Consider the following 26,862-nt stretch of genomic DNA (forward strand, 5'->3'; position numbering starts at 1 on the left):
TAGAATTGTTATATATATATATCAAAATCTATGCATATGTCTATCTATCCATCTATCTATCTATATCTATCTATATTCATCTATCTAATCTAAAAATCTTTGCACAATGATTCTATTATATTCTTAACGATAAATAACTAGATTCTGAAGAGGGTGGGCATATTTAAACTTTGATACATACCATCTAATATCTCTATAGGAAATTTTTATCCATTTATATTTCAACCAACAATGTCTAAAAGTGTCTGTTATCTACACACTCATCATTATTAGTTTTTTATCAGTCTTTTTAATTTTGGAAATTTGATAGGTAGAAATACTAGTACTCTATTATTATTGCTTTAGTTTACAGTAATCTCCCTCATTTGTAGGAATACATTGCAAGACCTCCAGTGCATTTCTGAAACTGCAGATACTACCAAACCCTACCTGTATGATTTTTCCTATACATAGCTATATTAAAGGTTAATTTATAAATTAGGCATAGTAAAATATTAAAACAACTAGAGGCCCGGTGCATGAAATTTGTGCACGGTGTGTGTGTGTGTGTGTGTGTGTGTGTGTGTGTGTGTGTGTGTGTATGTCCCTCAGCCAAGCCTGCACCCTCTCCAATCTGGGACTCCTCAAGGGATGTCCAACTGCCCATTTAGGCCCATGGGCAGTCGGACATCCCTCTCACAATCCAGGACTGCTGGCTCCCAACTGCTCACCTGCATGCCTGCCTGATTGCCCCTAACCACTTCTGCCTGCCAGCCTGATCACCCCCTAACCACTCCCCTGCCAGCCTGATCGATGCCTAACTGCCCACCCCTGCTGCCCTGGTTGTCCCTAACTGCCCTCCCCTGCAGTCGCTCCCAACTGCCCTTCCCTACAGGCCTGGTCCCCCACAACTGCTCTCCCCTGCAGGCCTGGTCCCCCACAACTGTTCTCCCCTGTAGGCCTGGTTGCCCCCAACTGCCCTCCCTTGCAGGCCTGGTCCCTCCCAACTGCCCTCCCCTGCTGACCTGATCGCCCACAACTGCCCTCCCCTGCTGGCCATCTTGTGGCGACCATCTTGTGTCCACATGGGGGTGGCCATCTTTGACCACATGGGGGCGGCCATCTTGTGTGTTGGAGTGATGGTCAATTTGCATATTACCTCTTTATTATATAGGATAGTCTGCATGTTTTTCCTTTATATTAGCAAAAGTTTGCATTATTCAACAAAATCTTTCCCTTTTCTTTTCTCATCAGACTACCTTCTGACTATAATTTGCTTCCTTGAAAATTTGCTTTTATACAGGGATTGCACAAGCATTCTAATCTGCCTGACAATCCCCACAATATCAATAAAATGAATTTTGGTGAATATTTTGTTTTCATGTGAGTTTTATTAGTATGAACAAAACGTTTCACGTTTTGTTGTCTCTAGAATACTGACAAAAATCAAGTTTCTATACCACTGGATTAGCAAAACTATCATACTTAGGCCCCAGTAAATTCATTAAGACACTGCAATCTGACAATAATTGTCAGCAACCTTGTCCAGTGATAACTGTACTTCGGCATAAATTTCTTTTAAAATATGTTATTTCCTCTTTCTACATTGGCCATTTCTATAAGCTTCAAGCCAACTTTTGGAGCTATTCAGGTAAAATGGGTTCTAGTATCTTTGGACCTAATTTTTAGAAGTTTATGTGACAGAAAAATAGTATTAGCTAAAAGCCACCAAGAATAGCACACATGTACAATATAGACACATTCCATATAAACACCCATATATTTAAATACATATGTAGCTATCATCATTCATTTGGTTTCTATGTTTTACCCTCTCTGCTAAGCCCTTTGTCTCCTTTAAAATCAGTTAAAGCAACTATCAAATTATTAGCATTATCCCTACCTAAATCCTAGGGTTTCTTGACCTGAACCATAATGGCATGATCTTCTAAAAGTTACAAGCCATTGAACTTCCTTACATGAAGGTCAAACTGCTTGAACCTTGGACTTCAGATTGTTTTCCCAAAATCCTTTTTCCTGGTGCCTAAACTCACTTCTTGTTGCTGCCAATAGCAGGAACCAGGGCAGACATATATTGATTGTGTCTAGGTGCCAGATACTTTGCAATGTCATATAAGTTAATTAATATTAGTAACAAGCATGCCAAGTGATGAAAATTGTTTATATTTTACATGGGAAGATACTGGAGATGAAAGAAAAATGGTAGCTGTCCAGTGTATCACAGCTGATCTGTGGCAGATTCTGATTTGCCTGACTTCAATGTCCATGCCCTTCCACAGTAACAGAGTATCTCACAAATGAGAGTTCCATTTGCATGTTTGAAGTATACCTGAGCTATCTAAGAAAAAAAATTGATCAGAGTCAGCAGTACCCACAAGACTTCACTTTGTCAGTTTGAGTTTTAATTATTTTTCAACACATTGTACAGTATAGGCAAATAGTAACTATATAGGATGTGTGTGTGTGTGTGTGTGTGTATGTGTGTGTACATGTGTGTGTGTTTGTGTGTAAAAGAAAATCAAGCTTTGTGTGGGTGGGAAGAGATCAACCAATGAACTTGTATGCATATATCCATAACCCATGGACACAGACAATAGGTGGGTGAAGGCCTGGGGTGGGAGGCGGGGTCAGGCTGGGAGACGTTAATGGGGAGAAAAGGGGACATATGTAATATTTTCAACAATAAAGACTTTAAAAAAACAAGGTTTGAATTTTTGGAATGTCCTTTTTAATGATTACTTTGAAAAGCTTTGTCATAGAAGAGGTTTGACTGAGTTTAGCTAAATTCATTAGATGCCAATCGAATTAGCATAGTACACAAGTAACTGTGATTTGAGATGGTTCTGGAATCTCCTCTTGATTTGGGGATTGCCATTTACCCACGCTAGCATGAAAGAATGATGGCTGAGGTGGTTGTGATAGACAATGACCTCGTTAATCATTGTGATGGAGATACGGGTTGTTCCTTGCAGTGACTCATTATAGAGTGCATCAAATAATAAACACTGACAGCTAGCTAGTAGTGAGTGAAGACTGACAGATGGTCAATAAATTCAGAACTGGCATATTTTTGTAAATTGATTGTAGGTTTGAAGGCTTGCAGTGCCTTCTCCACATCTTTAAATCACCAAAACTGCCTTCCAGATCACGCAATTAAAATTTAAATACGGAAAGTCCTAATATTTGAAAACGAGATATTCCTTACACTCTTATGCCATTGAAATTTACCCAATTGTTTTTACTAGGAAAAGAAAACATTTTTAGAATTTATGCAAAGAAAAAATACAGTGGCTAAATTGCAGATACTGTTCTATAAATGCCATGAAAGACTGATGTGAAATAAAATTATATCCATGAGATCCATAAAAGTTTTTCTCTGTTGAGAATTATTGTATCCAATCTAAATATGGATGTTAAAAAAGAAAACAAATATAAAGCTTAAGTAATGTGTGATACTTTATAAAATGCATTTCACAAGTCTAGATATTCTGCCAGATAAGATGTAGTTACTACTGATAATGTAGTTCCCTGTTCCCACAACTTTCAAAATGGCATAAGTCTTATTTTAGGGGTTGTGGGAGATTTATAAAAAGCACGCCAATTTCAAAACTCAGGGCAATACATTCAATAAAGCAACAAACCTGCCTTCTGTGTCTCTCATGTTCAGACAGCCCACACTGGCTACTATCCTTTGATAGCTCCTTCTTCACAAAGCATAGATTATAAAATAATCTGTCCTCAAAAATAATGAGGAAATGTTCATTCCTTTCATTTTATTAATGGCAAGCTTATGTTAAATATCAGCCTCATTCATAAATACCCAAAAATACATTTTCCCCATGGAGCCATGTGCTAAATCTTTTCTATTTGTCCTCTAGACATACACTGTCTGTCATGGATTGAATTGTGTCCCCTTGAAAAGATATGTCAGGGTTCTAATCCTCAGTATATGTGAATGTGGCCTTATTAGAACTAGAGGCCTGGTGCACAAAATTCGCGCACTTGGGGGACGGGGTCCCTCAGCCTGGCCTGTACCCTCTCGCAGTTCAGGAGCCCTGGGGGGATGTCCGACTGACGGCTTAGTGGGCCTAAGCTGTCAGTCGGACATCCTTAGCATTGCCACGGAGGCAGAAGAGGCTCCCACCACTGCCGCTGTGCTCACCAGCCATGAGCCCGGCTTCTGGCTGAGCGGTGCTCCCCCTGTGGGAGCACACTGACCACCAGGGGGCAGCTCCTGCGTTGAGTGTCTGCCCCCTGGTGGTCAGTGCACATCATAGTGACCAGACATCCCACCATTCGGTCATTTGCATATTAGCCTTTTATTACGTAGGATTAGGGTCTTTGCAGATGTAATCAAGTTTAAAATAAGGACATACTGAATTAGGGTGGGTCCTATTCCAGTATACCTGATGCTCTTATAGGAAAAGGACACGGATACAAGAGAGGAGAGCATCACGTGATGACAGAGGCAGAGACTGGAACACTTACAATCCAAGGAACATCAAGGATTGCCAGCAAACCACCAGAAAAAGGTAAGGCAAGGAAGGAGTCTCCTCTCCAGGTTTCAGAGGGAGCTCGGTTCTGCTGAATCCTTAATTTTAGACTTCTTTCTAACCTACAGAATCGTAAGATAATGCATTTCTGTTGTTTTATGCCACCAAGTTCGTAGTACTTAGCCCTAAGAACCTGATGTACGGCCCAGCCTGCCGTGTGCACAAGAAGATGATAGGCTGCAACAATGGGGTTTCTCTCACATCTGCTAGTAGTTCAGTTTGGTCAAAATAAAGTACTAGCAGGGAATTCAAAGGCAGTGGGAAACTGAGGACAGGTGTTTATTCCCCCGGCCGACCTGCTGTTTGCTTTGACTGGTTGTTTCTCTCCCAAAGGCCAAGCCACGCCCTCCGGGGTCCAGTAACTGCCTTGTCCCCTGCAGGCTTCTGATGGTAGTGGCTGACAACTTTTACGTCTATACTAAATACCCATTGCTGCATGAGAAGTTGTCCTGAACTTAGTGGCTTAAAACAACATATGTTTACTACATCAAACTTTCTATGGATCAGAAATCAGGCATGGCTTCGCTGGTCCTCTAATCCAGGTCTCCCAGGAGGCTGCAGTCAAGGTGCTGTTCAGGGATGGAGCTTACCTGAAGGCTCAACTAAGGAAGGGTCTACTTCAATTCATTTGCATAGCTGTTGGCTGTATGTGTTTCCTGTTAGGCTGTTAGACTGAGGGCTGCAGTTCCTTGCTGGCTATTGACCAGAGGCTACCCTCAGTTCCTTGTCATGTGGGCCTCCCCTACTTGGCAACTTACTTCATCTAAGACAGTCATGGAAAGCGTTTTCTATCAGTCAGGATGTTTTGTAATGTAATCATAGCATTGGCACACTCTCAAAGTTGAGATATTGTATTGGTTATAAACAATTTAACCAAGGGGAGAAGATTACATAAGGCATTGAATATCTCAAGGTCAGGATCACTGAGAATCATTTTAGATGCTGCTGACCACACCGTCTCCTGCTGGGGTCCTTAAATCCAGATCTCACCTTAGTTACTCGTCTCCTCTTTGAGTGTGCCATCTGTTTCCTGCCTTGATACTAACTGATGTGGAAGGCGATAAACAAAGTGTAATCACTCTTCTTTCTGTTCATTGTGATAAATAATTTTCACCGTGAATAATGTGCTGGTTTCCAAGATTCACCCAAACTAACGAGAGTTAAGTAGATTTTCTTACAGCAAGGGAAATCAGTGCTGGACATTCTCAACATATTCAATCATCCAGGCCAATATGATCTACAAATTTAACAATTTATCTAAGGCCTGGAATAAAACATTTTTTTTCTGAAATGATTTACATTGAGATCAAAGAAGAATTAGCTCATAAGAAATGGTGTAGGACATTAAGGACCTGGGTATATTCAACAAGTCTGTGACTAGAACAAATAAAAACAGAGTGATCAAGATCAACATTAAACATGATCGTAGAGAAAAGACAGAAGTCAGAGTTGGAGGGGCAACACAAAATCTCACTTCCAAGTGATAAAAAAAAAAAAAAGACTGTAAACAAGTAAACGGGTCAAGAAAGGAGAAGATGAACATGTCCAGAGAAGCCTTGGAATGGGGAATACTGAGAAGTGTGTAGACAAGGTTGTCAGCACAACAGGGAAAGAAGCCCACTTACATTTGGAGCAAGGGCAAGCTAGCTCTTGCAGTCATGTAAGCTCTATGTGGGAGAAGCAGGCATATTTTTAATTCTCTGTTACAGAAAACAGGTAAAATGTGATTTCATTGTCCTTTTTTTGTTTTTTTTTATATCTCAAATGAAAAACAAACAAAAACATTTCGGATCAGACATAGTTTCGAGGAAAGAATACCAAATTAGAAGCAGAATCAGGGAATACATGTCCTTTCTTGCTCTAACCCGAACCCTGATTTGCCATGTAATACAGAGCAACTCAATTATCTTTAACTTTAATTTCCCAATATATAAAATGAGATAATAACATCAACACTGTCTACATCACTAGATTTTTGTAAAGCTTAGATAAGATAATGAATTTTGGAAAAAGTACTTCTATCCCAAATTGCTTTAGAAGTAGCCAAAATAAATTATGAACAACTTCAGGATAATCTATATCCTGGCTGAATACTACAAATATTTTAATTTTTCTGAAAATTCATGTGTGGTAAGTCACATTTATACCCCAACATTTATAGCCCTTGAGTAGCAGTAATTTCTGTTTCTACCACTGACTTACATAAAGCCTTGACAATTTCTTTCTTTAAAAAAAAACACCAAAAAACAAAAAAACATTGTTAATTCAACATGCTGGTTCTGGCAGAAAGGTAATTCACTCCCAATTATTTTTTTTCTCCACACTTAGTATTCATGAAAGAGATTGATTAAACAATTGGTATGTATATGCATTATCCATTGCCAGTTGACTTACAAAAAACAAAAAACAAAACAAATATTACAAAATCAACAGTGTGATTAAACGTAGAAAAGAAATGAGAACATCCTGATCCTCCTGAAAACCATATTCAGCTATGCAACATAATCAAAAAAGTGAGACACAATATCTCTGGAAGGTAAATCTGTTGTATTTTGTTTAATACCAAATAACTTTTCCTCTGCTGAAGAGCAGTCTCCCATCTTGGTCACTTCCTCTTTTTACAGTTGGTGACCTCATGAGAGCACCAGTGACTTGTAGGAGGTGAAGAAGGAAGAACAGGAATAAAGTATATTTATGCTTTATTATTATCAGACAGTTCAGTTGGTAATTAGAATTTTCTATAAATATTTATATTTTTAAAATATTCCTTTTCAACTATAATTTCATCACCTATGAGTTTTTCAGCTATATAAAATTATATTAAAAATGCCTGTGTATCAGAAATTCTGTTTTGTATTGTTACTGTTGTCTAGCCATTGGGACATATAAAGTGGAAGACAACTGGTTAAAATCAAGATTTTTTTTCATGTAATAAATTTACCTCATATCCCTGAGGAAATTAGTGTGTGTGGTGTTTTTGTTTTTTTTTAATTCCTTGTTCTCTCCATTTGTTAATTAAATATGAAAATAGCCATCACTTTCAGTAGAATGTGGTGTGATTTTAACTGGTTAATTAAAAAAAAAAAACCACACACCATGCAATACTAGATTATGTAGTCAGGGGCACTGACCTTTTTCCCTTAGATTGTCAATTTAAGAAATGACAACAGCCAACATAACAATAGCTGTTCTGTATGAATGAATCAAAATTATATTTTGTTGTTGTCGTTGTTAGATTGGAAAACGTATATAAGATACTAGTGGCCCGGTGCATGAAATTTATACACATTAAAAGGGGATTAATTAGAGGAAATATTTTATTATTGCTATTTGCCCTTTCTCTATAATAGAAGTGTCAGAGATGAAAGAAAATTAGTAAAATGTATATGAAAATCTTCCTCCTGTCAGAATCTGGGGTGTGCAGCTGGACCCAGAGTCAAGTCCCCGCCCACCTGTGGCACCTCAAAATTGTGCGAGATCCAGACCCAGCCGGTTCCATCCCCATTGGGCGAGATATAGACCTGGCCAGCCCCACCCTTGTCAAACCCTGCTGGGCAGGGGGCGCAGCCTCAGGTCTCCCATCAAGCCCTGCTGTGTACAGGGTGCAGCCTCAGGTCTCCCATCAAGCCCTGCTGTGTATAGGGTGCAACCTCAGGGCACCTGTCAAGCCCCACAGGATGGTGGACACAGCCCCAGGTACCCCGGCCTGTCGCCAAGTGGGGGGCGCAGCCTGAGGTCCCTCGTCAAGCCCTGCCAGGTGAGGGCACAGACTCAGGTCCCCCGGCCTGGTGCTGGGAGGGGGGCACAGCCTCAGGTCCCCCTTCAAGCCTTGCCAAGTGGGGGGCACAGCCTCAAGGCCCCTGTTAAGCCCCACCTAGTGGGGGGCACAGCCTCAGGTTCCCCGGCGCCAGGGTATGGGGCACGGCCTTAGGTCCCCGGGCCCGGAGCCGGGGTGGGGGACACGGCCACAGCCCAGTGCCAGGGCAGGGGGTGCAGCCTGAGGTCCCCTGGCCCAATGCCGGGGAAGGGGTTGCAACCTCAGGTTCCCTGCCCCAGCCCAGTGCCATGCAGCCTCAGGTCCCTGCTGATTGCTCATTAAGGCTCCTTACAGGAACTCAGCCTCTGTTGTGGTGCAACCATCTTGTGTTACAGAAACCCCGTCTCCACTGTGGGTGCCTCCATCTTTGTGATGGCATGATGGTCAATTTGCATATTCACTCTTTATTAGATAGGATATTTTGGTGTGCTGCAGAATTTTAATAATTAGTTTATAAGTGCCATGAGAAGCAAATGATTAAAAATCGCTGTTCTATTGTATTTCAATAACTATCCTATATAATAAAACCCTAATACACAAATCAACCAAATAGCAGAACGACTAGTCGCTATGATGTACACTGACCACCAGGGGGCAGACACTCAATGCAAGAGCTGCCCCCTGGTGGTCAGTGTGCTCCATAGGGGGAGCACCACTCATCCAGAAACCGAGCTCACACTGGCAAGTGCAGCAGTGGTGGCAGGAGCCTTTCCCTCCTCCACTGCAGTCAGGCAGTAAGGAGCGAGGGGTCCCAGACTGCGAAAGCCCTGGACTGGATGAGGGATATCTGCCTGCCTGCTTAGGCCTGATCCGTAGGGCCTAAGTGGGCAGGCAGAAATCCCCCATGGTGTCCCGGACTGCGAGAAGGCACAGGCTGGGCTGAGCCCCACCCCCCACCCCCAGTGCATGAATTTTGTACACCAGGCCTCTAGTTCAAAATAAAGGTCTAAAGTAATGGTTCTAAACCCCGAGTAAGCACCAGAATCACATGAAAAGCATGTTAAAATAAAGAATTCTATGCCTCATCCTTAAAGTTTCTGATTTAGCAGGATTGAGATGGCATCTAATAATTTACATTTCTAACAAATTCCTAGGTGATACTGAGAAATGCACCACACTTTAAGAAATACTGATCTCTTGCCCTAGCCATTTTGGCTCAGTGGATAGAGCATCAGCCTGCAGACTGAAAGGTCCTGGGTTAGATTTCAGTCAAGGGCACTTGCCCAGGGTTGTGGGCTTTGCCCCCAGTAGGGAGTGTGCAGGAAGCAGCCAATCAGTGATTCTCTCTCATCATTGATGTTTCTCTCTCCCTCTCCCTTCTTCTCTGAAATCAATATATATATAAAGAAAGAAATGCTGATCTCCTGGCTGGGTGGCTCAGTTGGTTAGAGCATCATCTTAATATGCAAAGGTTCCAGGTTCAACCCCCAGTCATGGCACATACAAAAATCAACCAATGAATGCATATATAAGTGAAACAACAAATTGATGTTTCTCCTCCTCTCTTTCTCTCTCAAATCAATTCAAAAAATTAAAAGAATGACTGATCTGAAGAATAGCTTTGTTCTGTGAACACACATAAAATATGTAACCATAAAATATATAAAGGTGACTAAAGAATAAGATGCAAATATTTTGAAGCTTGGCTAAAAAGTGGTTCAAATCATAGCAAAAAAAGACATACAGCCTGAGTCGCTTAGATGAATTGCATGCTTAACAAGAGAGACGTCTAGCTACATTAGATCATTGTACCATAAACTGTATTTTCTTGAGCACACAATGGCTAGTAGTCCAGCTAACTCAATAAAAACAATATTAACACTGTTACATTACCAGACAATCACAATCCCATTAGCATTAGCCTCTTGAAAGGTATTCCCAAGCTGGAAGTTTGCCAAACTCCTTCAGACAATTTCAATTTAAAACACAATGTAATTTGAAAATGGCCATATGGCAATAAATATGGCTACAAAATATTGCACAAGCCTTTGCTCAGCCTTCTTGGGTGATAGAGAGACCTGAACATCTAGAGATTGCTTTAATAGTACTCTCTCTATATGTGAAACATATATCCATAATCCTTGGCTCTGTAACCACATAGGAATAAACATTCTTTCTGAAATTGAATAAACAAACATTTTATCACTCTAGTCACTTTTAATACACGAATCCTTGCCTGTGCTCAGTAAGACATAAGTGGTAGGGATAAGAGAGAGTATTACAAGCATATTGCATAAACTGGTCACGTTTTCTTCCACAAAAGAGATTGCTTGCACCATTTCCTATATTTGGTGAAACTAAAGAACTAACTGACAACCTTAAAGCAGAAATATTTAAAACCTGATTGGATCTGAAGGGAGGTCTGTTCCCATTTTTTTCCTCTGCTGTGTACATCAGTTAGGAAACTAAAGTGAACTTCTCATAATAAGAACTGGCTGTTTTATTCTTGCCGTTTAGCATTACCCTTCAAGTACAGCCACCTGCTCAGACAATCAACATGACTTTCTATGACTTCTCAATAAATGAAGCTCAATGCACGAACCCAAGGGTACTGTCAATCTAAAATATCGATATGAAAGCCTGAATTGCACATTTTATGATCAGCCAACTGTACTTAAGTGGCAGCCATATTTAGAAGAGAGCCATTTTCTTATCTTTTAAAATCATATTTTACTTTGCCCTGTCACCAATATTAAAAAACCTATCATTTTGCATATTAAGTGCAACATTACTAAAAATTCAGCATCATAATTTTGGAGCTCTACTTCTACCCAAAGGAATTTCAGAGTTATTATTTCTTTCTAACAGAAATTTCCAGAAAACAGCATTAGGGAGTTTTAAAGTGTCTTCTTAGAAGTGTGTCTAAAGAATATGAAATTAGCACCTGTATATCCCATGCCACTAACTCTATGCTAATTCTGTCAACTGTTCCTCTTTGTTAAGACATTTATGTTCCTCATATGTTTGGGTGGAGGGGATTCGGAAACTATCATTTGACTCCTTTCAGCCTTTTGTAAAGTTTTATATATATATATATATATATATATAGAGAGAGAGAGAGAGAGAGAGAGAGAGAGAGAGAGAGAGATAATATGCAAATTAGCCAGGATGCCTTAAGGCGTCACAACTGGCTCAGGAGGAGGTTGCGCACAGATGGGCAGGAGGGGACTACGTGCCGCCCCCCCCACCCCCCGCCATCCCCAGTGGCTGCGAGGAGGCTGGGGCTGGGGGTGGGCCAGAGCAGAGACATAGCACACAAGGGCGCCTGCTCTGAGCCACCACAGCATGGTTTGGAGCACGCCCCACCACAGTGGACACACACAGGGGCACCTGCTCCAAGCCTCTGAGGCATGGCTCGGAGCATGCCTTCACCCCAGCGGACACACACAGAGGAAATATGTGAGCTGCAGAGGGTACACCTTTTTGACCACTCATTGGCTAAGCTCCCTGCACACTGCCACTCACAGTGTTCTTGGTAACTTGGGTAATAAGAATCCAAGAAGGTGATCTAGGGTTTTTCCACCACACTTCTGGAGGAAAAAATTAAGGTCCGCTGCTGGAGGGCTAAGAAATGTTATATCCTGCCCTAGGTGGTTTTGCTCAGTGGATAGAGCCTCGGCCTGGAGACCACAGGGTCCGGGTTCGATTCTGATCAAGGGTATGTACCTAGGTTGCAGGCTCCTCCCTAGCTGGGGACCAGGTCAGGGCTCATGCCGGAGGCAGCCAATCAAAGTGTCCCTCTCACATTGATGTTTCTCTCTGTCTTTCCCTCTCTCTTCCATGCTCTCTAAAAATCAATGAAGACATATCCTCAGGTGAGGATAAAAAAAAAAAGAAAGAAATGTCATATCCTATGAAAGACACATCTTGTAAATGCCTAAAGAAAGGTGTCATTTTTTCATGGTGAAGGGACTGGAGTCTGCGTTGATAAAAACACCTTGGTGGCTGCGGCGGCCAGCAGTGGCAGCAGCAGTGGGGTGATGGGGGTGGCCCAATCACCTCCCACAGAGGGAGGCCAAACTGAGGCTTAGGCCTGCTCCCCGTGGGGAGCGGGCATAAGTCATCAGTAAGACATCCTCTGAGGGCTCCTGGACTGTGAGAGGGGGCAGGCTGGGCTGAGGGACCCCCTCCTCCAGTGCACAAATTTCATGCACCAGGCCTCTAGTATAAGATCTTATTGCATATTTCTCTGCCATTTACCTAGCCTTTGTGAACATGAGAGTTTGTCAGATAGAACTTTTTGACTCGATACCACTGGATGAACATTAAGTCAGATAGTGCTATTTTAATTTATATTTTACGCTTTACCTACGTCAACTTTTTAAATATCCAACCTGCTACTATAAGAGAGGCCTAAACAGAAGCTGAGTCAAAATGGACTACAGTATGGTTAAGGTTGTATTTTCCACCATCATAAATGTGTAATGATTCTGTTCTGACCATGTCAGTTGAAAATGCCAACTCAAACTACCTGGGGCAATGTTACTGCCCCCCTGTAACTAAGTTGCTATTTCTTGCCTGTCACAATTCTGACCTTAGAAAGTTTCCCTTTGGTCTAAATGAAAGCACACAAGGAGAGAGAATTTTACAACAATGTCATTAGTAAAACAGGTGTGTGAGATAGTAGATGAAATTAGCTGTGTGGTCATAATGCAGTTCTGATAAAATAAATTAACATTAAAATTTAAAGGCAGTGGAGACCAACTTGGGTTTGTGACTAGGAACTATTTCTTGCTCTTTATTGAAGTCTCTTGACTTATGTGAGCTTCAGTTCTCATCATAAAAGGAGCAAGGTGAGCACAATAAAGCCTCCTCAAAATACTGTTATGGGCATAAAAAATGTATTTTAAAATATTTTTTAAACCTCTACATAAATATTAGGCTTTTGACCTTCCCTGCCTCAGTTTTCCCTTATTGTCTTGGAGAAACAGTCCTGTAGACAATCTTGAAATTCAATTATGGCTCCAATGGCCACGCATGTCCTGATGACTCCCGTATTTTCATTTCCTCTTTAAACTTCTATCCCATTCCAGACTAGCTGGCTACCACATATCTTTACTCTAGAGTCATTTTAAGGCTCCTCAAGCTCTACATGTCAAAACCAGAATCCACTTTTTTTCCTCTTAAAATCTACCAATTTTCCTGCAGTCCCCTTCTTGGTGACTGGAACCACCTTTCATTATTATTCAATTCTCTCTTTACTCCATCTGTACCTAACTGTTCACCATCCCTGTTAATTCTATATCATTAATATTGCCCAGTGCCATATTTTTATATCTTCTGCTATTGACACTGTAGGGCAGGGGTGGGGAAACCTTTTTCTGCCCAGGGCCATTTGGATATTTATAACATCACTAGAGGCCCGGTGCACGAAATTCGTGCACGGAAGGGGGTTGTCCCTCAGCCCAGCCTGTACTCTCTCCAATCTCGGACCCCTCAAAGGATGTCCGACTGCCCGTTTAGGCCCAATGGGACATCCCTCTCATAATCCAGGACTGCTGGCTCCCAACTGCTTGCCTGCCTTGCCTTCCTGATTGCCCCTAACTGCTTCTGCCTGCCAGCCTGATCACCCCCTAATCACTTCCATGCCAGCCTGTTTGCCCCCAACTTCCCTCCTCTGCCAGCCTGGTCACCCCTAACTGCCCTCTCCTGCAGGGTTGATCACCTCCAACTGCCCTTCCTTGCAGGCTTGGTCCCTCTCAACTGCCCTCCCTTGCAGGCAGGGTGCCTCCCAACTGCCCTCCCTTGCAGGCCGGGTGCCTCCCAACTGCCCTCTCCTGCTGGCCATCTTGTGGTGGCCATCTTGTGTCCACATGGGGGCAGGATCTTTGACCACATGGGGGCAGCTATATTGTGTGTTGCAGTGATGATCAATCTGCATAGTTCTCTGTTATTAGATAGGATAGAGGCCTGGTACAGGGGTAGGGGGCCAGCTGGTTTGCCCTGAAGGGTGTCCCTGATCAGGGTGGGGTTTCCCTTGGGGTGTGGGGCGGCCTGAGTGAGGGGCCTGTGGTGGTTTGCAGGTGGGCCACGCCCCCTGGGATGCAAGCAGAGACCCTGGTATCTGGAATTTATTTTCCTTCTACAACTGAAACTTTGTAGCCTGGAGCAGAGCCAAGCCTGGGGCTCCCTCCGAGGCCGGCAGCCATTTGTGTTGGGGTTATAATTGAAACTTTGTTGCCTTAAGCGGGTGGGCCCCGCCAGGGTGTGCGGAAAGCTTTGCTACCCCTGTTGCTGGCAGCAACCCTGGCCTGCTCTCTCAAGCTCCATTCTGCCGCCATTTGTTTGAATTTGTTTACTTTCTATAATTGAAACTTTGTAGCTTGAGTGGAGGCTTAGGCCTGCAACGGCTGGCAGAAAGCTTGGCTTCCTCTGTTACCTAGGGAACCTTGCTCTCTGTGGCTGTAGCCATCTTGGTTTGGGTTAATTTGCATACTCACTCTGATTGGATGGTGGGCGTGGCTTGTGGGCGTGGCTTGTGGGTGTGTTGGAGGTATGGTCAATTTGCATATTTGTCTATTATTAGATTAGATTCTCAAGCCAAACAAAATTATCAACTTAACAATTAGTCTGCTCTATTTGGTCAAACATTTAATTAACTCACTCCTAATCCCTTGGCAGGGCAAGACATTCCCCACCCTTGCTGTAGGGGATCAAAACCTCACCTCTTCTCTCCTGAATTAAAGGAAGAATTGCTCATGGATCTCCTTACTCCCCATTCCACTGTTAACCTCAGCAGTGCTGTCAAAGCGCTCTTATTCCACACACATCTGATTAGATTATTCTTTGCTTAAAATCCTCCATTAACTGGCAAGCATCTTGAGAGTGAAACATGAATTCCTGCAGGCGACTTCAAGCTCTAGCTTCCTTCTAGAGCTGCCTCCCCTCCAGTGAGCTCCTCACCATTCACGCCTTAATTTCCAGGCAGTTGGAACGGGGTGTTCTCCAAATGCACATCAGAGTTAAACCTTCCTTTCTAAAGGCCTCTCCACTCCCTTACCCTTGGCCTCTTATTCTTGATGAAACATTAGATCTATGTTCTTCCCAGGAGGTGCTGCCAGGCCGCATCCTTAGCATTCAGACACATTCACAGTTTTATAATTCCTGCTTTGTTCTTTGTCTCTCTCAATTCATATCTGAGGATTAATTTTTCTTTTAGTATTTACATTACCATTGTCATTGTTGTCCAGAATATTATTGATGTTCAGTATCTGATTGCTGAAGAAGTACATTTTTACCCAGTCATTTTTCTCCCTTATTCTTTAATTTGTTTAAAAAAAAAAGTCCCTAGATTATTTTAAGCAACTATGTTACTGATGTTTGTCTACTTAGCAGAAATGCTACCTATATATTCCAAAATAAAATTTTGCTATTAAAATATTGCATACATATTTGGAGTTAGAAATTCCAATCTTAGGGATATAAGTCGAATCTTTATTCAGTTGTATCATGATTCCAGTTAAAGGAACAACATCTGATTTCCAGAACATCGAAAGGAAAATTACCAAATAGCCTTATCTCATTCTAAGCAGCACTAAAGGTTGAGAAGGTCTTTCTTTAGAGAAAAATGACTCAATGTGCTAAAATCAAATCTGACACTTGAGATTTCTTTGATGCTTAAGAACATTTATCTTCTACCCATTAACTTTGCAAGTCTAAATGATGATAAATTTAAAATGGGATGAAGGTTCTTTTATTTAAAAAGATGCATTTTGTACTATAATATGCCTATTTCTTTTCATATTTATTCAGAATTTCTATACTACAGAAATTCTTGGTTTTGTTCTGTTTTATTTTCTTTAGTTGGTGCAGTAAATGGTGACAACCTCTAAGTTATTGTTTAGGGAAAGTAGAACATACTATCATAAAGAAGATGCTTTTTAAAGTACCTCCCTTATTCTATAAAATGATTTTAAAATGAAGCAAAGGAAGCCAGATAATATGAAAAATTCCTCTTCAATGTGCACAAACGTATGAGCAAGACAGAAATAGGAAAGTAGAGCATAATGAATGTGGTCCACAAAGCATGTCGTAATTGACATGAACAACTGGAGGTCAAGGCTCAAATATATTGATTGTTTTCTATACCTAGTTTCTATGTTTCATCCTCCTTTTCATCCTGCCTCACACTAATGACATTCTCCTACAAAATTCTGTCCTTTCCAATGAAAAATAAATATGTTTATGCAAGGAATCCTGAAATTCAATTCATTCTCTTTAAAGATCCTTTGGGGGGAGGGGTGGAAAGAAGAGTTAACTCTACTTTTTTTTCACCCTTGGAAAAATAAAAGCATTTTAAATAAGTTATTTTTCTGTCATCATAAGTTCAGGACTTTGCCTTCATATACAAACACAATGAGTATTTAAATTTCCTTTCACACATTTACTGGTTAATTTAACATCTGTCTTTTTTTTAAATATAATATCATGATTATTCTCTGTATGAAATCAAATATGTTTTAATGTATGAATACACATTCAGACATACAAACCAAAGCCCTTAAATTCTTTTTTTTTTTCTTTGTGTTTTTCCCTTATGAAGGAAGGTCCCTCTGAGGTGCTGGGATGAAATTCACTGGCGGTGATGGGCTCTGATATCAGCACCAGCTCGATTCCAGCAGCCAGCCGCTGCCCGGCTGGCCGCTGTTGGAGGAGCATATGCACCTTCATGCGTGGAAAGGTGGCTTCGTAAACCTCCCCTACAATCAGCACCGAGAAATTGACAGGACTACTATCATTGGGCTCCTTCGAGGTGGCTCTTTTTCCCTACTGGCCTTTAAACCCCAACAGAAACTGAAAGGGGAAAAAAGAGAGAGCAAAAGGAGGGAGGAAGGGTAAGAGAAACACAGTTGAGGAAAAGGAGTGTGGTAGTTTTTTCCTAAACCATCAATAAATAGCCAAGGTTACTTTTGGCAAAGAGAAAAACAGAAAAGGACAGACTGTGCCTGCTGGAAGCTTTTGTACTTCTGCCCAGACGGAGGAGAAATGATAGGATTAAATAAAAATGCCAGCAATAACAGCTAGGAAATCTCCCCAATAGTTTTCCTTGCCTGGAGGAAGAACTGCTTGAAGCGCTGACCTCCCTGCCTATCTCAGGGAGGTCAAGAAACTGACGGTCACTCCTACAGTTGTGATTAACGATGCTCCTGCAGGTGCCATGTTTCTAACCAGTCTCTGGAGTGCAGCAAGACTCAGTTGCCTGGTGGTGTGTTGAGTCATTGTTCTGGCAAAAGATCTATTTGCTGCAACTACAGGCTTAGCTTTCAACAAGGCATCCTCTTGATTCTTTGCTGCGACATCCTATCATGAAAGAACAGAGAGCCCAGTACAAAGAATGGCTGCTAAGAAGGATAAAACGTTAAATTAATTTAAAAAGAAAAAGCTTTTGTTCTGAACGGAAAAGTGCAGCATAATGAATAATTAAACAATTAATTGTGTAATCCTCTTAAAAGCACAGAACTACTATGCAAGAAGATTAAGTGTTTAACAGTTTCCAGTATAATGCAAACAGTAAGGATGAGCCTCTAGCCCACCGCCCCCCCCCCCCCCCGGCTCCCTTCCCCCAACACACACACACACACACACACACACACACACACACACGCCAGTTTTTAGAGTAGTAGAATTGAAAGCACATTTCCGGATTTTAATTAAATACTATTAAATTTCAGTAATAAGCCAGCAACAACAGTTGCTGCAATATGCGAGGATTATCAAATACAAAAGTAAGTACATAATAGCAAGAAGCTAACATTGCTTGGTTCTTTTTACATAAAAAGAAGTTACTTGAAAGGTCGCAGGCTCCTTCTAAGGTTCTGTGTGGCACATCGCCAACCATCAAGTTCAGTGCTCATCCGTGGTATGACTGTAAGACCGGGATATAGGTTAAGGTGTTTCAATGGCAGTGCAATCATGGGAAAGGACTGGAAAAACAACGCAGAATTGTTGCAGAGCTATAAAACAAAGTGACTGATGGATCCAAATTCCATCCCTCCATTACATTCTCAAATCTACAATTAATACTCTCCACAATATAGTACTTGTGTTCCTATGAGAATATATTTCACTATTTCCTAACGTATTACACGTATGGGTTATCTTAACTCAGTTTCCCCAGAAGCAACACATACAAGAAAGAGTCATGTGCAACTAATTTATTAAGGAAGTTTTTCCAGGAGATAACAGGGAGGCAGTGGAGAAAAAGCCAAGCACGGTGCATTCAAGTGAACTGCAGCTCAGCCTGATCCTACAGAGAGCAATGGAGCATCTATTACACCACAGTTTGCCCTGCCACCTGGCTAAGCGATTCCCGCAGCCCAAGACTGAAAGTTCTGAAGAAGGAGCAGAACATGCAGAAGCAGCAATGCTCAGGAAAGGGGTCCCAGGATCCAGGCAGAATACCAGCAGTGTCTCTACACAGCTGTAGCAAAGAAACATCTTTGCTTATAGTTACCAGGGAAAGGGTTTAACTGTATAGTTAACTATATTCCACATTAAAAACACTGGTTAGGTGGAGCCTTATTGTAGCTACGTAGAAACTTTATTTCTTTAATATGACCTTTTCTTCTTTCTTTCCTTTTGATTCAAGCTGGTGTCATCCAGCTTGAATGACCCTGACTCACCTGCCTCCTTCTGTCTTGTAGCACCACTTGCTTAATCATTAAGCCTACGGGACAACCAGGTTCTGGTCAAGCATCATATAATCTTAGAAGCAAAGCCTCAGGTCTGCTGACCCCAAAGACGGCGTTTCCGTCAAACCAGGGATAACATTGATGTCGCAGTTGTGTTTCAGCTCCAGGCCCAGAAGAGTTACAAAACCAGACAAAGTGATGCCATGGCTACATCAGGACCAGATGAACTGATCAACTAGCCCTACCTTAGCACCAGCCAATCAGTAGGGACCACAACCCTGACCACACCCTAACTCGCTTAGTCACAGATTTTTCCTCCGTATTACCCATCCCCTGGAAACCTTCGGGAGCCAGGTCTTTGAGCACTAGCTCACCTGTGTGTCCTGGCATGGGCCACTTCCTAAAAATAAACCCTTACTTTCTATGCTGCAAACTCCTGTTCATGTCTTACTGGGCTCTAATGTGCATAAATAGAACACTTTAGTCCTGTAACATTGTTGCTACATTCCATTTGCCACCACTGCTAATGGCTAACTTCTACACAAATGAGTGTTTTTATACCCCCCCCCTCCCCTGAACCTATTCAGACATCAAACAGAAGGGTTTTTGAAACTGTTAGGGGCAGAAATAGAATAGTAGGAATGAGCTATAGTTGTAAGAAATATTAATCATGCTTTGTTAACCATAATTGTTCTGTATTAGAAAAAGCACATTCTGACTTGGTTGGGATTTATAAGCCCTGGGACATGGGAGTTAACTTCAGAATGCAGTCAGAGAACTACCTATCATTATGGAAAGACTAGAGGCCCAGTGCACGAAATTCTTGCACGGGGGGGTGGGGGGTTAGCAGTCCCCTCAGCCCGGCCTGCACGCTCTTGAAATCCAGAACCAATGGGTCCTAAATGTTCACCTGCCTGTCTGATCGTCCCCAACCATTCCCCTGCCTGTGTGATCACTCCTAACCACTCGCTTGCCTGCCGGATTGCCCCTAACCACTTCTGCCTACCTGCCTCATCGCCCCTAACTGCTCCCTGGGGGGCAGGGCCAGCCTAGGTGAGAGGCCATGGTGTTCTGCACTTTCCAAGCAGGAATCCTATCTAATAATAGACAAATATGCAAATTGACCATACCTCTGACACACCCACAAGCCACGCCCACAAGCCACACCCACCATCCAATCAGAGTGAGTATGCAAATTAACCCAAACCAAGATGGCTACAGCCACAGAGAGCAAGGTTTCCTAGGTGACAGAGGAAGACAAGCTTTTCTCCTGCCCTTGCAGGGCCTAAGCCTCCACTCAAGCTACAAAGTTTCAATTATAGAAGGTTAACAAATTCAAACAAATGGTGGCAGAATGGAGCTTGAGAGAGCAGGCCAGGATTGCTGCCGGCAACAGGGGAAGCAAAGCTTTCCATACACCGTGGCGGGGCCCACCCGCTTAAGGCAACAAAGTTTCAATTATATCCCCAACACAAATGGCTGCTGGCCTCGGAGGGAGCCCCAGGCTTGGCTCCGCTCCAGGCTACAAAGTTTCAATTATAGAAGGAAAATAAATTCCAGATACCAGGGGCTCTGCTTGGGTTGCCAGGGGGTATGGCCGGCCTGCAAACCACCACAGGCCCCTCGCTCAGGCAGTCCCACACCCCAAGGGAACCCCCACCTGATCCGAGACGCCCTTCAGGGCAAACCAGCTGGCCCCCACCCCTGTACCAGGCCTCTATCCTATCTAATAAAAGAGTAATATACAGATTTCCATCACTGCAGCACACAATATAGCTGCCCCCATGTGGTCAAAGATCCTGCCCCCATGTGGACACAAGATGGCCACCACAAGATGACCAGCAGGAGAGGGCAGTTGGGAGGGACCAAGCCTGCAAGGGAAGGCAGTTGGAGGTGATCAACCCTGTAGGAGAGGGCAGTTAGGGGTGACCAGGCTGGCAGAGGAGGGAAGTTGGGGGCAAACAGGCTGGCAGCAGAGTAGTTAGGGGGTGATCAGGCTGGCAGGCAGAAGCGGTTAGGGGCAATCAGGAAGACAGGCAGGCAAGCAGTTGGGAGCCAGCAGTCCTGGATTGTGAGAGGGCAGACGGACATCCCTCGAGGGGTTCCATATTGGAGAGGATACAGGCTGGGCTGAGGGACAACCCCCTCCGTGCACTGGGCCTCAAGTGTTTTAATAGGTATTCTCCATAAAACTTGAACTGGAAAACCTAAAAGTAGAGTGCTCAGATTTCAGGCATCAGGTGCTATTAGCAGGCTTTCTATTCCAATTAAACTCTAATTCTGAGCTCTCAACAGTCTGGACAAACTGCCCTTCACTATCTCCAAAGTTTCTTACTCATCACTATTCCATTTTCCTCCACTTCAAACCAAGGCAACAAACGAAACCTTTAATTCTGATCTTCCTCGCTGCTAGGGATCAGCAAACCTCAATCGAAATAATTTCCAGCCAGAAGTCACGTCCAAATACTGAGAGACCGAGGACTATAGAGCTGACTATGTACATGTGCAATAACAGGTTCACATTCTAGCTGTAGGCACCAGGTGTCCTCCACAGTCCCACAATCCTCTGGTCACATACTTCTGGTTTTTCTAGCTCCTCCTTACATGGTGTTTCCTTCAATTGTGTTGCAACATCCAGGGCCTCTTCTTGGAGAGGATTTTTCTGTTCTTTGATGTTGATAGCTGTTTCCTATTTGGAATCAGTGAAGTTTCGGGAGTACTGCCACTGCCATGAACATGTCATGAAACAACCGCCCATTCAGTCCACGGCTGGCACCGTCCTGGTTCACAATGGGAAAGGTACTGTCCTGAGCCGTTTTCCAATTGAATCTTCCTCTTCCTTCCCCAGCACACTCCAAACCTACTCCGGGCTGACCACTCCAACCCCACAGATCCTTAAGACTTTCCCCTCTATTTCTTTGACTTTCCCCCATCAAACTCACACCCTATCGCATTGCCTAGGGGCACCCCTAACTGCTCCATGGGGGGCAGGGCCAGCCTGGGAAAGGGGCCATGATTTACTGGTCTCTGGTCAATCTGGTTGTTTCACCATTTCAGTTGCTGGGCTTTTATTATATAGGATTAGGTAACCTTGTTGCAGAAATAATGCAGACCCAAGGTGCCCACGCTTTGCGACCCCACAGCCCACATTTAGTGTAACCTGTGACAATTATATCTTGCCTACTTTCCCATTCCTATAATTTGCACTTTCTTATGTAATCTGTGTCCTTCTACCCAATATAAGCAGCCAGCTTATGGGAAAGGGTAGGGTAGATTTTCATGGATGACCTGCTACTCTTCCATACTGCATGCATTGTTGGAATAAACCCTCATATATTATTCAATCTTGTCTCTGCTTAACTGGCTCAAGTAGTGACAGGCAGCTCAGATCCATTAGTTGTTTGGTTTCAAAACTAGTAGTATTTTGCCTGACACTGTAGAATTTGACCTCAAGCTACCTCGTGCTGTCTTCTGAGAACTATGTTTTACTGAAAGTCAACCTCACCCCCTCTCTGATATTTCTCTGTTTAGGATTGTAGTGCGTTGCTTAGATCTCAGTCCTCCTAAGAAGAGAGTTTCATACCTGCCGTTCCTCCTCTGACCTCTGACTCTAGACTCCAGACTTATGACCTTATCATTTCCCATTTGGTTCCCTTCCATGAAATCCCAGGGGATGGGCTTCACATTACGTTTTTGAGAAGCCAATTATCTAAAATTGTTGCTTCTCTCCACTGGTGTGGCCTTAGTTTATCAAGTTTATATTCCAGAATCCCCTTCCTCCTTTATCTGTAGCTAGATAATAGGTTAGGCTCTTGCAGATTCCAGATTCTCCTAGTGTGTCTCATCTTATATCAGTCACCTGGGCCCTACAGCTACATCCTAAAAGATAAGGTCAGTTATTGTTCTAAAGAAACCCATTTATATTTTAAAAAGAATAAGATGTTGAAATTACTCAGCAAGCAATTGTGGAGAAATGAGGAGGTCTGAATTTATATTTTTTAAATGCTTTTTTCATAACATACTACAGTATAAAAGGATATTTTAGAATCTTGTAAATGCTTGTTCTCTACAGCATCACTGTAGGGAGTAATTCCTAAGACTATACCAGATTTAGGAGACAAGTTGATCTGGCAATGAAGAATACTCATCATGTGCTGATTTTAGCCACAGAACATAATGACTATTAGAATTACTTAATCTGAAGGTGTAAATTCATAAACAATAGTTGAGAACAAGTGAAAGACTGAATCAAATAAACTAATCACAATTAATTTAAAAAAGAGTTTTTAGAAAGCATATCTCTTAACCAGTAGTAGTTAGCTTATCATTAATAATAAAGGGACACTTTAACATATCTAATATAATTTTTGGAATTGACTGGGAATCATTTGTTTTTAATTTATTTCAAAAAGCTTATTCTGAAGTAAGGTCCATAGACCTTACAGTTCTCGTCTCCACCATGTGAGGTGCAGTCCAAGACCACTAAGTTAGGGAAAATACGGTCTTCAACAGGTGTTTGAAGTCCAGAAAATGGCAGGCAAGATGGAAGACCTTTATCAGAAGCAAAGAAAGGACCAGATGCTCAAGAAGACCAATTAGAGAGGGATTCATAGAATCTATGAGATAAATCAGGCAAAAGATAAAAGCAGTGGAAATTAAGGAACAGACAGAAGTGGAGCCAAGAGGTCCACAACTGATTTTGCATCTTTCGAGCTGGAATTCTCTTTAGAGCTCATTCCCCTATGAGACATATCTATCCACGTGTTGTGGTAGAGGGTCTTAGACTATAAATGGGAAAGATCTGCATCCCAATTCAGTGCTGATACTTGGATTCATGAACCTGGGCAATTCATTTATATTACTTGAATTATAATGGAAAATACATTATGCCATTGTAAGACTATTATTAAGATTAAAGAAAATAATGCCTGTCAGGTCACGGCACATTGTTGTTTTTGGGCGACAACAATGTGCCATGACCTGCCAACCCACCCTTGAATAGAAAATATCTGGGATTCATGCAGTGGTAGTAGGAGAAAACAGACATAGGATGGGGAGTTATTACACTGCTGGAAGACATAATGCCAGATCAACCTGCAACTCCTCCTCACTTAATAGGTACTGTAACTAGCTCCAGCACCAACAGAGTCCAATACCCACTCTTATGAACAAGGGGCACAAGAAGGTCAAATCTAAGATAAGTTCCTCTAAGGTCAAGTAAAAGGAAACTCATACAAAGTCAGGAAAGAACAGAAGAAGGAGATAGAAAGCAACCAAGTCACTTATGATATTTAATTTAAAAATAAAATAAAAATATAGAGTGTCTTCAAAAAATGTATACAAACTTTAACAACTGATAACTCATTGAATTTTAAAAATGGATTTTCTTTTAATAAATACTCACTATAATCATTCAAAGTGTGTAACCATTTTGGGGGGAAACCCTGTATATACCTAGGAAAGCAAGCATTTATTGAGTAACAGAGTGTGCTGGATATTTTACAGCTCATTTGATCTTCACGACTCCTGCAAAGTAATATTAATATGATCATTTTGTAGATGAGGACATTGAACTTTACCAAGGTAAAATAACTTGCCAAATTCCAAAGTCAACAAGTGGTAGTAAGAGTTCCATTTGAATTCATATCCTCAGATCTCATTTGTGATTTGTTGCGATCTATGTTTGGACAGATAGATGGGGATGAAATGATGTAAATATTATTTTCAATGTTAAAGAAAAGCTTGTTTATTTTTTAAATGGATGATAGTAGATTTAAATTTAGATTCTACTGGATACATTTAGAAGACTGATGGAACACATTTTAAAAATGCCACAATTTATGATGTACTGGTAATCACATTCTTTACAATTGTTTATATTTGTGATATGAAATTTTCACATGTCAACCTAAAAAAAAATGTGCAAGGAGGCACATAATTTTTCATAAGAGTATGTTTTCAAATCTTAAAGGTCAGTTCTCTAGAGCAGCAGTTCTTAACATCTGATGGGCATCAGAGTGTGCATAGTGGTTATGGACACACACTTAGGAGTCAGTCTTGCTAGTTGTGTGACATTAGGCAATTTAGCTCAGTCTACTTATCTCTAAAATGTGGATAGTAACAATACGCTATCTCAGTGGTGGTCAAACTTCAACATACAAAAGATCATTGGGAGATCATTAAAACACAGGCTGATGAGCCCCTAGTCCCAGAGTTTCTGATTCAGGAGGTCTGTTCTGAGGTTAGAACTCAAAATTTGTTTTTCTAACAAGTTCCTAGGTGATACTGATGCTGCTGTTCCAGGGACCACACCTCAAGAACCCCAGCCTATCCCATAAGGTCATTGAAAGGACTGAAAATGTTAACACATAAAGTGCTTGGAATTGCACTGGGGTATAGAAGGTGCTAATGCATATTAATTGGCTGGTATCATCAGTTAGGACTGGATTCACTCTAACAGAAAATTCTACTCCAGGGGGTTAAACAGCAAGAAGCTGATGTTTTTCATGTAACCAGAAGCCTCAAGGTAAATCACCCAGGGCCAGCTCCACTGTTCAAGAATGTCATCAAGTCTCCAGGCTCCAAGTCTTCTTGCTCAATCATCTTTGCTCCATGGCTTTTGTCATCAGGGACACATAATGGCTGCTATTCCTCTAGGAATCTTGTCTGCTGTTACTGTACATGTTAGCCAGGGTCACCAGGATATTTTCAAGTCTGCATTTGTTTATGATCTTGCTTATAAATCTCTGCCCTCTACCTTGTTCACCTAAGACAACTCTGACCTATTCTGCTGCATCACCTGGTTTCCTGATCTCCTTTCTTGAGCCAGATAGAATTTATTACCTGTTTATAACAAGGATATTAAATGACACAAATGAATAGCCAGATGAAGAGGTACATGGAGTGAGGTCTGGAAGGGTACTGAGCACAGGAGCCTCTGACCTCATGGAGTTTGTGGTACATTTCCATCCCAGCATGTAGATGCACTATTTTTCACCAAGTTGAAAGCTCCAAAGGAAGGATTTTAATAAGGGGATCTTGTTACCAGTTCACCACAGATTTATCCTGGATTTTTTATTGCTGATGAAAAAAAAATCACTCTAGATTTAACTAGATAATTATCTATAATGAACACAATATTTAGGCATTGGGAGAATATGTAAAAAAAAAAATCTATCCTAGATGTCATATGTATGCATATGATGAGTCCTTAAGTATAATAAAAATTATCTGGATTTATTTATCAGAGAAAGTATATTCCTAGAGTAAGAGAAGTACTAAAAAGAAAAGGAAAAAAAAATTGGGTAAAAGACGTAATTTCCAAAAGTTCTAACACTGTCATTATACTATGATGTCCGTCATATAATGTTGACATTCTCTATCTTCATCCAAAGTTTTCAATTTCTTTTTATTTTCCAAAGGAAATGCAAATCCAATTTCTAATGATAACCTGTGGAGAAACCTGATTTGCTTTAAAAAAAAAAAAAAAAAAAAAACACCTATTTTCCCAACCAAGTTTGCTGGCTTTCATCTACACACTAATGAAACATAAAAGTTCAGTTCTCAACATTTAACTACTCCATGTTGACATTTGAAACCACTTTAAAGGAAAAGGGTATCATATCTGAACGTGAAGAGAATAGAAACAGGTGTGAAAAGGCGAAGACCTCAGAGCCTCTTTTCTTAAGGAAATTAGCATTGCTCTTGACATTCACTCTTTAAAGAATAGAGTAGAGGATGAGTTGTGAAATGAAATGTGTATATCAGATAGCATCAAGAGCTTTGAAGTTATTCTAAGTAAACCAAATCTGAATGAGATAAGGAGAAGAACCAAAATATATGTTATTATATCTGAATTATA

This window comes from Eptesicus fuscus, chromosome 8, assembly GCF_027574615.1.
Source record: "Eptesicus fuscus isolate TK198812 chromosome 8, DD_ASM_mEF_20220401, whole genome shotgun sequence".
Lineage (NCBI taxonomy): Eukaryota > Metazoa > Chordata > Mammalia > Chiroptera > Vespertilionidae > Eptesicus > Eptesicus fuscus.